Source organism: Brachyhypopomus gauderio, chromosome 2, assembly GCF_052324685.1.
Source record: "Brachyhypopomus gauderio isolate BG-103 chromosome 2, BGAUD_0.2, whole genome shotgun sequence".
Classification (NCBI taxonomy): domain Eukaryota; kingdom Metazoa; phylum Chordata; class Actinopteri; order Gymnotiformes; family Hypopomidae; genus Brachyhypopomus; species Brachyhypopomus gauderio.
In genome coordinates, this window is record NC_135212.1 from 12,485,388 (window position 1) to 12,497,818 (window position 12,431).

The window sequence follows — 12,431 nt, forward strand, 5'->3', positions numbered from 1 at the left end:
AAAGCACATGTGAAAGGTCCCCACCTGGTTCTGATCAGCTACTGCACAGACCTGCATGCGACGGGAGGGGTGGGGGGGGGGGGGGGTCTTTAGTTCCTGAGAGAGGTGGTGGGGGGGAGGGTGTTCAGTGCTACAGAATGGGGGTGGGGGGGGAGATCTTCAGTCATTTTGACAAGCCAAACCTCTTTTGTTAATAGTAATTTTTCAAAGACCTTGAACTAATGTGGTGTTTAGATATTGAAGATCAGATGAGGGGCATTACCCTTTGATGGAACACCAGAGATCCCTTTGGCGATAGCACCTTCTGTGCCCACTAGAGGGAGCTCTGTGCTTGTCCTGCTTATTCATGGAAGTCTCCTTTGTAATTGCAAATCCAATTTTAGCCACTGCCGAAATTAGATTGCTCTTAAATGTTTCTCCTATTTTGTGACAAAAATAACTTTTTATTCTCAGATATCTGTTGCTGGCTTTTTTATGCATGAGATTGATAATGACTCAAAAGGGAAGTTCTTACAGGAGTGTTGATCAGTGGGGGCTTCGAGACGCCTATAATCTGTATAGCTTCTACTCCCTTGCCTGCAGAACCTGCCAGAGTCCAGTGTCCAGGCTCTGAGCGTCACGGTGGACGTGGAAAGACCCGGTGGTTCACGTACGCATCACAGCCCGAAACCAGGCCCATCGGATGTTAGTTGCATTCATAGCTTGAGCACTTCATCATGAGGTGATTCAAACTGGTCTCCAAGATATCATGCTGACCTTCAGGCGAGGGGGGGGGGGGGAGGTTCAGTTATCCTCTCACCCTCAATACACTTCACATCTGGTTTGACCATCTAGCCTCACCCACCCTCCACACCCCCCCACCCCCAAGACCGAGCTCATCAATCCTTTGTGTCATCGTCACCACAGTCTCCCTCATTGCCAAAGAGAGCTGTGACACAGAGACGTGAAAATGATGGATGTAGTTTTCCGGCCGGGACGTGGCGGCTGAAGGGACACCCTACCCGCTCCGTCTCCGCACTCATTTGTCACCCAGCTCCCCCCCCCGACACGCCGGCCCAGCCTCGCTTTGGCCCTGCAGCTCGGCTGGACCGGAACCCCTTCACCATGCCACACACGCAAATCAAAAGTCAATTCCGGATCTCTTTTGTTGTATCTCTGCTCACACTGACCACAAAGCAACGTTAGTGTGTAAGGGCGTACTCACACTAGGCTCTGTGATCCGGGCCCGGGCACGGTTCCCTGCCGAAGCACGGTTCGTTTGGCTAGTGTGAGCGCTCCAACCGTGCCCGGGCCCGGATCAGTTAACCGTGCTCGGGCCCGCTTGAAGAGGTGGGCCAGGGCACGATTCATGTGGACTCGGGCACGGTTCGCTTCTAGTGTGAGCGCTATCTGTGCCCGGGCCCGCTTGGTGCCTCGTCTGATTGGTTAATTTCGCTGGAACTCAAACATGACGTCAGTGATGCGACGCTCACGTTAAACAGTCATAGCGGCAAAGTGATTAGCAGACAATCGTTGTGTTAAATTATCGATAAATCTGTGCGATAAATCTGCACTCCCAAAACGACTCCAAAAATACAATAAAAAGAGAATCGTGAACTCCATAGTTTTGTGCGAGCACGCTTTTTTTCCAAATAAAGCGCCGTTGTGATGACATAAGCGTACTCGGGCCGGGTTGATAAAGGCAGTGTGAGTGCAGGCCAGAGGGGGAGTGGGGGGATAACCGGGCCCCAGCACGGAACCAGCAAACCGTGCCTAGTGTGAGTACGCCCTAAGTGTGCAGCTCACGAATAGCGCTGCCCACCGTCCAAGAATTCCACCACGTTGAGGATCCCGAGTTGGTCAGTGCAAATAATAGCGAAAAAAAAATGAGGCCTCCTACACAATCTCCTTATTTTACTGCGTCTATATTTGAATCCGCAATGAGTGAGGGAGAGGGGACCCAACAAGCCAAGATGCCTTTCCACAAGGCCCGGGAGAGCCAGGCGTCTGCCCTCCGGTACCGCAGAGCCCAGCCGGCTACAAGCGCAATGATGGGGCACATCCTTGCTGCAGTGTAAAAACAGGACACTTTGTGTGGCATTTACGTTTGGTTGAGATCTACAATGTGAGGTGTGTTAAGCGCAATCTTTTCACCCCCACAAAGTGTCCAATCATCACACTCGCGCTAAAATAATATCATCCTGTAAGTCTCTCTTTCATTCTTCCCAGTGGCCTATAAAAACAAAGTGGCTATAACCAATCCTCCAGTTTTGTGTGTGTGTTGGAGCGAGGGAGCGAGCGCAAAAGAGAGAGAGAAACAAAAGGAGTATTAGCAGTGTACTATAAAGAGCTAACAGCATCATTGATCTGAAGTGTTTTAGTGTTTTCTACAGTGATACATCTTAATGGGTGAAGATGGCTCACAGGAGACATGAAGCCCAGTCTGGACGTATAAATAATTAATAAACGAATAAAAAACGAAAATACGTGTGTCGAGGACACTTAGTTAAAAAAAAGCTTTAGTTCAAAACCTTGAGAATGTTGAGCTTCAAATAACAGCCATCATTCACAGTTCTTTCGTAAATAAACAAACGTAACCTCCATAATTTTTTTAATTTAAGGAATTCTTGGTATTTTAATGGAAATGTCAAGAGCACAGAAACATTTAATTAGTGCTACAACTTTCTACAGCTTCAATATTAGATTACTACATCAAAGCTATAAAAACACTGCTGGTGACAGACAAGTAGGTGGAACATCTCACCTCGGTTCTTCGGTACCATGTCTCTGCTTAAATGGATGCATGTCACTACGTCGTTTCCCCGAGCAACCAGCAGTGGGCACTTCTTGCTTCGTATTCAGTTGTTATAGGCAGTACATTGGAATTGATATAAGTTTTTTTAATCAGCAGGAGGCTGGGGGTTAAAATGTAATGTCAAATGAAATGGTGAAGATAGATGGAAACGTCTAAGAGTCCTTCAGATGCTTGTTGAGAATTCTGCTGTGTTGTCACAGTTCAAAGTTTGCAGGAATTAGGGTTTTGTTTCATTATATGTGTGTATTTTCCCCATTATCTCTTGTACATTTTATGCTTATTATTACAGCTTCCTGTGCCTATGTGTTCTTAATGAATGCTGGTGAGTCAAAATATGGTTATTTGCGTTATTTTATTGCATAAGACTATGGAAAAACACAACCAAAGCATTCAACAGTAGTGTGATGCTCAGAGTGTTGAAAGAGGAACTGAAGATGAAAATTGTGATTAATATATTGCCACACAGGGAGAATGCCAAACGTCCTTTGATTTGGGAAGGCAAGAATGTGAATAAATCATTGTGAGTTTTCGCTGTAATCGCTCAATCATAATTTTTAGGTCTCGAGGCCCCTTTTCTTCGAGCGCAGGTAAACACATGCATTAATCTGCTCCTGCCTGCAGCATATAAGTCTGTTTGTCTGCATGTCCTTTTTTTATATCCATTTTCAGTGATGTGAAGTACAGTAATTCTACTTCCTGGGGGAGTCTGAATTCAGTTCTCTGTTGCCACGCTCCTATTCATCCATTTCTCCTTGAACAATGAATGCTGTGCATTGACTTGCTGTGAATTGTTGTGGTTTATTGGTTGTTGATCTGGAAGGGCCGTTTTTATTTAAAACGTCCTTCAAGTTACAGAGCTGCAGTACTGCCGACCAGGCCAGACAGAGCCCGATTGCTGCCACACAGCCCTCTTATAAACGGACCATTGTTCTACTGGGATCTTCCTGGCCCTTCAAACTTTCCAAACTTTACCACAAATTCATTGAAAAAACTGAAAGGTTCACATTTTTATGGTATAAAGTGTTCAGGACAGGAACATTACGAAAGTTGAAGAATGGTAACCAAGCCAACATGTTATTGTCCTCGACAACGTTGAAAAAAGCCCAAACACATCTTAGACCTCCACTGTGATTGTGAGAGAATTCATACATGCAGGCCTGGATCTGTTAGCATATCCTTCACATTTTCCCTTCTTCATTGTGCTAGTGAAGCACGGTCTTGTCTGTGGTCACCTCCCGGGGCAACGGGGGATATTTAGGGGACTTAAACCCCCTTTGTTGAAGGCCCTGAGTCTTCTATGAGGACACACAACACCCCCTTTATCTCCAGGGAGGTAACAGCACAGATTAAATCACCCTTTTAAACACTTTTGATTAATCTGACTGTTTGAAATGTGCATCTGGTAGTGATACAGCTGTGGACATGCAAGCCGATGCTCCAGATATCAAGATGTCAGGACACACGTCCCCACCACACATACAGGACATACCGCAGGGTAATGCGCTTTCAAATCGTTAATGATTTAATTTATGAAGGTGGTGTCGGAGCCACGGAGTGTCTAGAGCAGCAGGAGAGTCCTCACAGTTACCAGCTGAAGCTCCTCTAAGCCACTACGCCATAGCTGCAAATAACTTTTATATATGACATAAACATAAGAGTATGTTATTTCTATTCACACTCTCTCTCTCTGTCTCTCTCTCTCACACACACACACATATATATATGTCTGTGTGTGTGAATAATTTCAGCAGGAAATATTATGTTCATGTGTGCAACTCCTAAGAGAGCGTAAGTTGTTAAGTGCTTTTCTGTCTCCTACAGTAGTGAGTTTTTGTGCTGGAACTGTAATTGAATAGTTTACATAACAATGCCAGGAAAAATCTACTGATGCTGTAACAAGTATAGCAGTAACTTAGATTGTTGAAACAAACGGTACATTTATGAGTTTTGACTAGTCAGTGAAGTATGAAGTTGTTGGAACACATTGACTTTAACTTTCAACACTTAAAACGACTGTACTGCAACTGATTTAAGATGGTTTTATCATTTCAATTGAGTGGAGTTTTGAGAAGTCATACTTGTTGGGTAATATTACAGAGATCTCTGCTTCTAATTTAAATAAAACTGTTTTAAAGGAAAAACATAAACATAATGTCCTGACAATTGAAGAAAGAGCCATAACATCACAAAAAAAATGTCCTGTCCCAAAATGCCCTGTCCTGCCTGGACCTGTCCTATCTGAGCACAGTATCCTAGAAGAGACACCTCAGGCTCACAAATCATCTCGACACAGGACACAATCTCAGGAATCTTCTCTATATTTATTTCACTCTGGCCTTTCACAGCTATGGATTTGTAGAACCTTTGAGACATTATAATTTGTCTGTGCTAAGGACGTATTTATGAATGAAGACAGTTGCCCCTAAAGCATCAGGTTAGTGATGAAGATATTTTACATTCCAACTTAACTGGACTGGCAAATGTAATCACTTTGTTTCTCAGTATTGGCCATATGTATATGTGAATTCCTATAGCTGAAAACAACTGAGGACGTTTAGATAAATAATTGAATATCAGCATTGTATTAAGGGAAAATGTATGAATTAAGACATTTAACTCTTCTTTATACAAAATTATGTCCAATGTTTGCTAGCTTTACACACACACACACACACACACAGACTTATAGTGTTCTGTAACAGCACAAAGCTCCAGTGTTCTGGTAGGATTGTAACGCAGAACTAAGCAGCCCTTCTCTATACAGACTCCACTGGTGCATCTGTTCCCACGTTGTTCATGCTACCCAGAATCCCCCAGTCTGCCTGCACTACGCCTGTATTCCTGTCTTGCGTCTCTACATCTATATACCTGTCTCACTTCTCTACACCTGTATTCCTGTCTCACTTCTCTACGCCTGTATTCCTGTCTCACTTCTCTACATCTATATACCTGTCTCACTTCTCTACGCCTGTATTCCTGTCTCACTTCTCTACATCTATATACCTGTCTCACTTCTCTACATCTGTATTCCTGTCTCACTTCTCTACACCTGTATTCCTGTCTCACTTCTCTACATCTATATACCTGTCTCACTTCTCTATGCCTGTATTCCTGTCTCACTTCTCTACATCTATATACCTGTCTCACTTCTCTACGCCTATATTCCTGTCTCATTTCTCTACATCTATATACCTGTCTCACTTCTCTACATCTATATACCTGTCTCACTTCTCTACGTGTGTATTCCTGTCTCATTTCTCTACATCTGTATTCCTGTCTCACTTCTCTACACCTGTATTCCTGTCTCACTTCTCTACATCTATATACCTGTCTCACTTCTCTACTTCTATATTCCTGTGCCCGACTGTCTGTCTGTAGTCTTGTCTCCATGCCATGCTCCTGTATTCCGTTCCACATGCTCTACGCCTGTATTCCTGTCTCACTGCTTTACTCCTGTATTGTCTCCCTGCTGTATGCCTGTCTTCCTGCTCCCTCTCCCTCTCCCCACCTCCAGCTGATGGAGGAGGTGTGTGAGGCGATTGTTCTCCCTTCCTGCGCTCCACTTTTGGCCTCCTGTCACATCCTGTGGGTGTTGGACAGAGGGGCAGGGACCCATCCAACAAACAAGCTCACACACACAGTCACACACACACAGTCACACACACAGTCACAGAGGGGAAGGGACCCATCCAACAAACAAGCTCACACACACAGTCACACACACACAGTCACAGAGGGGCAGGGACCCATCCAACAAACAAGCTCACACACACTTAACTGCAAGTAAAAAGTAATGCTCTCTCTCTCTCTCTCTATATATATATATATATATATATATATATATATATATATATATATATATATATATATATATATATATATATATATATAGAGAAGAGGTATGAAACTGCAGTGCGCTTAGGTAAGATAATAAGATAGGTCACTACGTGTGTGTGTGTGTGTTTGTATATATATATATATATATATATATACACACACACACATAAACAATAGGCTACCCAAAGTGTAAAAGTATTCAAGACAAAGAAGACAAAGGCTTTGACCTTTAATGGGTACCTTCAATTTAATTAAGTGAACTGTGTGACCATTATAAAAAGTAATTGATTTGATAACCTTAAAATGTCAGTCTGACAAAGTGTATTTAGAATCTGTGATTAAAGACCCTGTAAAATGGATATCCAGCTAATTCGGACTTGGTAAGCACAGTACGGTACACTTGGCTGGTCATGGTAGATGGGTGTGCTGTTTACTGGGTGGTGTGTGGAGAATCTCTGGGTTAGAGTCTGATTACCTAAACATGTGTTTACTGTACTTCCTGCTAGAGATAGTCTGTCCTGGTGGAGATACACTAAGCAAACTACTACATTCTCACACCATTCTTACATTCTTGTGTTTGAAAGCCATATAAAATTACCTCTGCAGCTGCTAAGAAATGTCAAAGTATACTAAACATAAATCTTGTATTTCCCATTGGCCATATAATTATCACTGCAAATATGTAATCACATATTTTGACATTAATGTATCAACCACTCGCATTGCCATGTTTACTACAAACATAAAAACACATTGAGACTTTGCGCTTATGTATAATCAAAACAAGTATCTGCAAAAACGTGAGTGCAAACACACCACAAAGTGTGGAACACGCTTCCGTGTATAGCGTAAAGTGTTGAATCCTTTATCAATAGGAGGACACCACATGCATTAACTGGACAGGACATTTTCATACAATTGATGCACTTAAAAACTACTGGTGTAAGAGTAGACGGTGGGTCAGAGTCCATTGAAGCGGCACTTAAGAGCAGATTAACAGCGTGTCTTGTGGTCTTTAGCAGACAGCGGTATGTGAGCAGCGGTTTACGTGCACCTACCCCTGACATCACCTGCTGCTGCTGGCATGGTAGTCACTCGGGCTTAGTCACCTAAAACCACCTGACAGTTATGCGGGAAAATAAAACTGCTAAAGAAAAAAAATTTAATGGGGCTTGGTACAGTTTCTGTTAACCATAAAAAAGGAAATGTGTGAGCAGTCAGTGGTAAAATGAGCTATTCTGTTTAAAAGCAGAAATTACACAGGCATGAGTTGCAAAAAAAAAAAAAAAAAAAAACTTAAGGCATTTCAACATATGATATCCCAAAATGGTATAAATAATCTTTAAGCACCTGTCTTCCAGTATAAACCAGCTTTGGCAACATTTTATTAAATCACGTTATAAGAATTTTTCCCAAATAGACAATATATCTTACTTGACTAGGGTGGAAACTTGCTTTAATATCAAATTAAAATTAATTACTATAATTCTTACTGTCTCTCTCAAGCACATTTCCCTCACACATACAACAACACTTTAACTAGAGTTAACCCTATCAACATTTTACACTTATGTCATTACTAATGTTCAAATATATACACAATTTACACAAGTAATTTCTATGGTTCTATCCAAAGCTACTGATCTTATTCAGCCTATAAACCAACATACACGTGTACAGATTAGTCTTGTGCAAATTTAATCCGTTAGTCCACCAATGTCCCCCCCCCCCCCCAGAATAATGTTAATTCGTACATGAACGAGCTGTTAAGTGATGCCGTTAGAAATTTCCACAGCTGACCAGGGAAACTAAACAGAAAAAACTCCTTCATAAAAGACGTGTCCCTCCGGCGCCCTTTACCCGCTGAACTGAGCCGGGTAGGATGAACCCACTAGGACGGTGGTGGATGAGAAACGGAGGCCGTGGGTCAGCGGGAGACGCTCCGGTGGTCAAGCACAATCCGCTTTGGTGGAATGGCCTGTTTCAAAAGAAATCACTCTCTGCATCAATTATCACCACGTCCTCGTAGGACAGCTCACACTGCCACTGTGTGTGTGTGTGTGTGTGTGTGTGTGTGCGCGTGCACACACGCCGTGTGTTGTAGGGATGGATCCATTTTTAGGCCTGCAAATAAAATTGCTATAGGTGAAACAACTAAAATTAAATAGCCTATTTATGTATTTATTTATTTTAAAATAAATATTTTTATTTATTAATCTATTAAACACAAATCAAATGTGTAGCATTTCGGTCAGTGGGTTAATGTTTTCAAGACCGTAAAACCTAGACTGAAGGAGACGACGGCTTTTCCATTAGGGAGTAAATAAAAATATTTTGTAAAATCTATAGTAACATTGTATTTTTATCAGTTAATGCAGATTTATAAAGAACCGTCCACAAAATAAAACACAGTAAATGATAAATAAAATATCATTTTGGGGCTATTTAGACACCCACTCCGTTTAAACTTCATCACAAAACTATCTAACTAAATATGTGCATTTACGGGACTGACAGATACGTTTCCATCGCTGTCAAATGTATTTTTCTTGTGCTTTTTGCCATGTAAGTAATCGCAAGCGTTTTAAGTCTAGGTAATTACTTTTCACAGAAAATATTTAAAAAGAACATTTTGGTGTATCTAAACTACTATGGCTATATTGATTTATACAGTTATAACATAAATCTATTGTAATTTAATTGAAAAATAGAAATAACGCAAACAACGAGCCTTCCTAGTCGATCCAGCTCTGCCATACTCTTCACTTTTTCATTTTTCCGTAGACTATAAGCGCTGTAATCCGCTCACCGACGTGATCCCTTCCAGACGTGCCCTTGCGTTTAACGGGAATCCTACCCTATATCGTTTTTATTAAATAAATAGCATGATTTCTCCACTTCGCCGTCGCACCCTCTCTGACTCCAGGGCCAACAGGGTCCGCCTTCGGAGCGCCTTGAAACGGTCTCTTCTTATCTTCGTCATCTAACCCTGGGACGCCTTGAAACCGCAGAGCCAGTTATTGCTTTTTTTTCTTTCAGACGGCCCAGTGCGGACTGGCCCGCAGCCAATCAGAGTCTTGTTTACACTCTGTGAGTGACAACGCTCTGGCGCCGTGCCAACCAATGAAATTCGGGTTTGAATAGAGCACATTTTTAAAATCTGGTCATCTAGCAGAGCACCCCCCCCCCCACACACACACACACTGCTGTACACACACTTTTTAGTAAATCAGTTTGTTATCTACAGTTTAGCTTTTAACTTTACATTAATACTAATTAGTAATGTATGACATGAACGGCAGTTAAAATAATTATTTGTACAAATGGTAAACGGTAAAATCTGAAACTGGTTTAGTAGGCCACTTGATGTAATTAGCCTACAGTTTAATGACCAATTATGATAGCGGATCTACACACACACACACACACATATATATATATATATATATATATATATATATATATATATATATATATATATATATATATATATATATATATGTGTGTGTGTGTGTGTGTGTGTGTGTGTGCATGCATATATGTGAATATAGGTGTGTGTGTATATATATATATGTGTGTGTGTGTGTGTGTGTGTGTGTGTGTGTGCATGCATATATGTGAATATAGGTGTATATATATATATATATATATATATGTGTGTGTGTGTGTGTGTGTGTGTGTGTGTGTGTGTGTGTGTGTGTGTGTGTGTGTGTGCATGCATATATGTGAATATAGGTGTGTGTATATATATATATATATATATATATATATATATATATATATATACAGAGAGAGAGAGAGAAGAGAGAGAGATGAAACACATACTACATACAGATACATACATGCACATCTTGGATGGAGAGCTGGGTTGTAAAGATGACCTTCTTGGCAGAGGAGGGCAGGAGTCGCCAGACTGGTTGTTCGTAGAAAATAAGGCAGATCGAGGTGATTCAGTTTTATGGCGGCGCTACAAATTTGTTGTTTCCGGTGCCTGTAAATGTTTGCGAATTTGAGAATGTACAAGACCGTCATTATTACTGCCTACTGCACGTTTAGCTTGAATTTGCCGCTGCGTTGATACACGTTCCCCTTGGTAGTTTTCCATTGGTCAGTTTTTTAGACCAATCAAACCTTGAAGTGTCGCTTCCCGAACGGCACGAGCTCATTAACATGCACCATCTGACCAATAGGAACGTGTGTTTACTCTGCCTGGGCTGCGAGGCACGAGCTGCATTGGGGAAGAGAAACAGCGTTTGGAGTCTGCGACCTCAACTCAGTGGCCTAGACCGGCGCTGTGGCACTTACGGAGACTACGCCGCCACACTCGCATGAGGGATACTGGGATTTAACCTTTCAAACAGGATTTTTCAAATGTGCGACATTTCTGATCTGCATTTTTTTCATTTAATTTAAATTTATTTATTATGCAAGGATTTAACATACCAGTAAGTCATTTTTCTTGTGTTAGCTGTGTGTGTGTGAGGTGTGTGTGTGAGGTGTGTGTGTGTGTGTGTGTGTGTGTGTCTGTGTGTATCAACAATTTTGTGTCAAACATTTTTTTCAGAAACTGGCTGAAGATATTAATATGTGCAAAAATACTTAACGCATATAGCGTTACAAAGATGCGACTTACATGCAAGGGGTTTTAAATTATGCTATTGCGAAAAGGTTAATGTGCACGTGACATGATCATGTCTTACATTTGAAACATTTATGGTGTTTTTACAAAGCCTTCATATTCAAGAACGTATCTAAACATATTCAAACCTACATTTCTCATTTAATTTAGAATATTTTTTAGGCTTTCTGCAAAACTGGAAACCTTTTCTTTGCCAGCTAATTAGCTATCATATACATTTACAAATAGGACCGGGGTATTCTCATTCAATCTGTAAAAGCCTGCATTTTAAAATAATTAGCATTTGACTGAACACAAAACAGTCGAAATAAAATGTATGCTATTATACTTTGTAGCTTAGAGCTTTAATTCCATGACCATGTTCTTTATATTTTTAACATTCTTAACATTTTTTATTTGCATCAAACATTTCTAGATATCCAAATAAGCCTGGATATAATTCGACATACGGTCAAATGTACCGTTAATTATTTTCAGTAGTATATACTTAGGTGATTGCTTTGCTTATTGATATGTTTTGCTGCGCGTTTGGTTCAGTTTGAAAGCAGCATTTCTGTGGTAGATAATAAACTAGAGAGGGGGTGTTTGTGTGCTCGGTATCCAGGGCCAGAGCTCTCCCACCCGGACAGCCTCGTCGCGGATGGTCGCAGCAAGATCTAACCTATAAAATCATTTGATTTATTATCTGCGTTCATACGTTGGAGTGCATTATAAAAACTAGATGTCGGTTTGAATTATGGTACCTGATCAGTTTAATCTGAAAAGCGAGAAATCGTCCTCGCGCATTTATGCGGCTCATTGTTAGAGGAGACAAAACAAACCGCTTTGGTTGCCTTGTCACTTAAAAAGACTTCGGACTCCTTCCTGTCGTCTGTGAAATAAATGGAGTCTAGTAAATGAGCCGTATTTGCGTGCGTTAAGAACAGCTGTGCTGGGTTTTGTCGGGGAGGTTTTCTCAGAAAGGTGCGGTTTGGTTGGGGAGTTTGTGCTCGGTGGTGAACGGTAATGGCTGACAGGGGACACGGTGTAGACAAAGACTCACCGCCGGGCCTCATACTGCCCCATTAAACCATCCACTCACACCAGGATTAAACACATTTACATGTAGATTATGCTTTTAATTTTATTTATTTAAATGTTTCGGTAGATATTTAATTCCAT

General features: G+C 41.3%; 1 protein-coding gene and 1 long non-coding RNA gene across 4 annotated transcripts in view; one reads left to right on the plus strand and one right to left on the minus strand.

Moving 5' to 3' along the window:
• Positions 1-7,338: 7,338 nt before the first annotated feature.
• Positions 7,339-10,672, minus strand: LOC143488288 (uncharacterized). Of its 3 annotated transcripts, none has more exons than XR_013124426.1 (2): positions 10,474-10,672; positions 7,339-8,609 (listed from the first exon to the last, which is right to left on the minus strand). It is a non-coding gene; the product is annotated as an uncharacterized LOC143488288 (long non-coding RNA). The 3 variants fall into 3 exon arrangements; XR_013124427.1 differs by lacking the exon at positions 10,474-10,672 and adding an exon at positions 9,441-9,567; XR_013124428.1 differs by lacking the exon at positions 10,474-10,672 and adding an exon at positions 9,441-9,539 and having other exon boundaries at positions 7,339-8,755.
• Positions 10,673-10,888: 216 nt separating this feature from the next.
• bahcc1a (BAH domain and coiled-coil containing 1a) overlaps positions 10,889-12,431 on the plus strand; it is a 71,676-nt gene continuing 70,133 nt past the window's right edge. Inside the window, 1 exon segment of the mRNA XM_076987268.1 lies at positions 10,889-11,076. The gene's annotated coding sequence lies outside the window, so the exon portion shown is untranslated.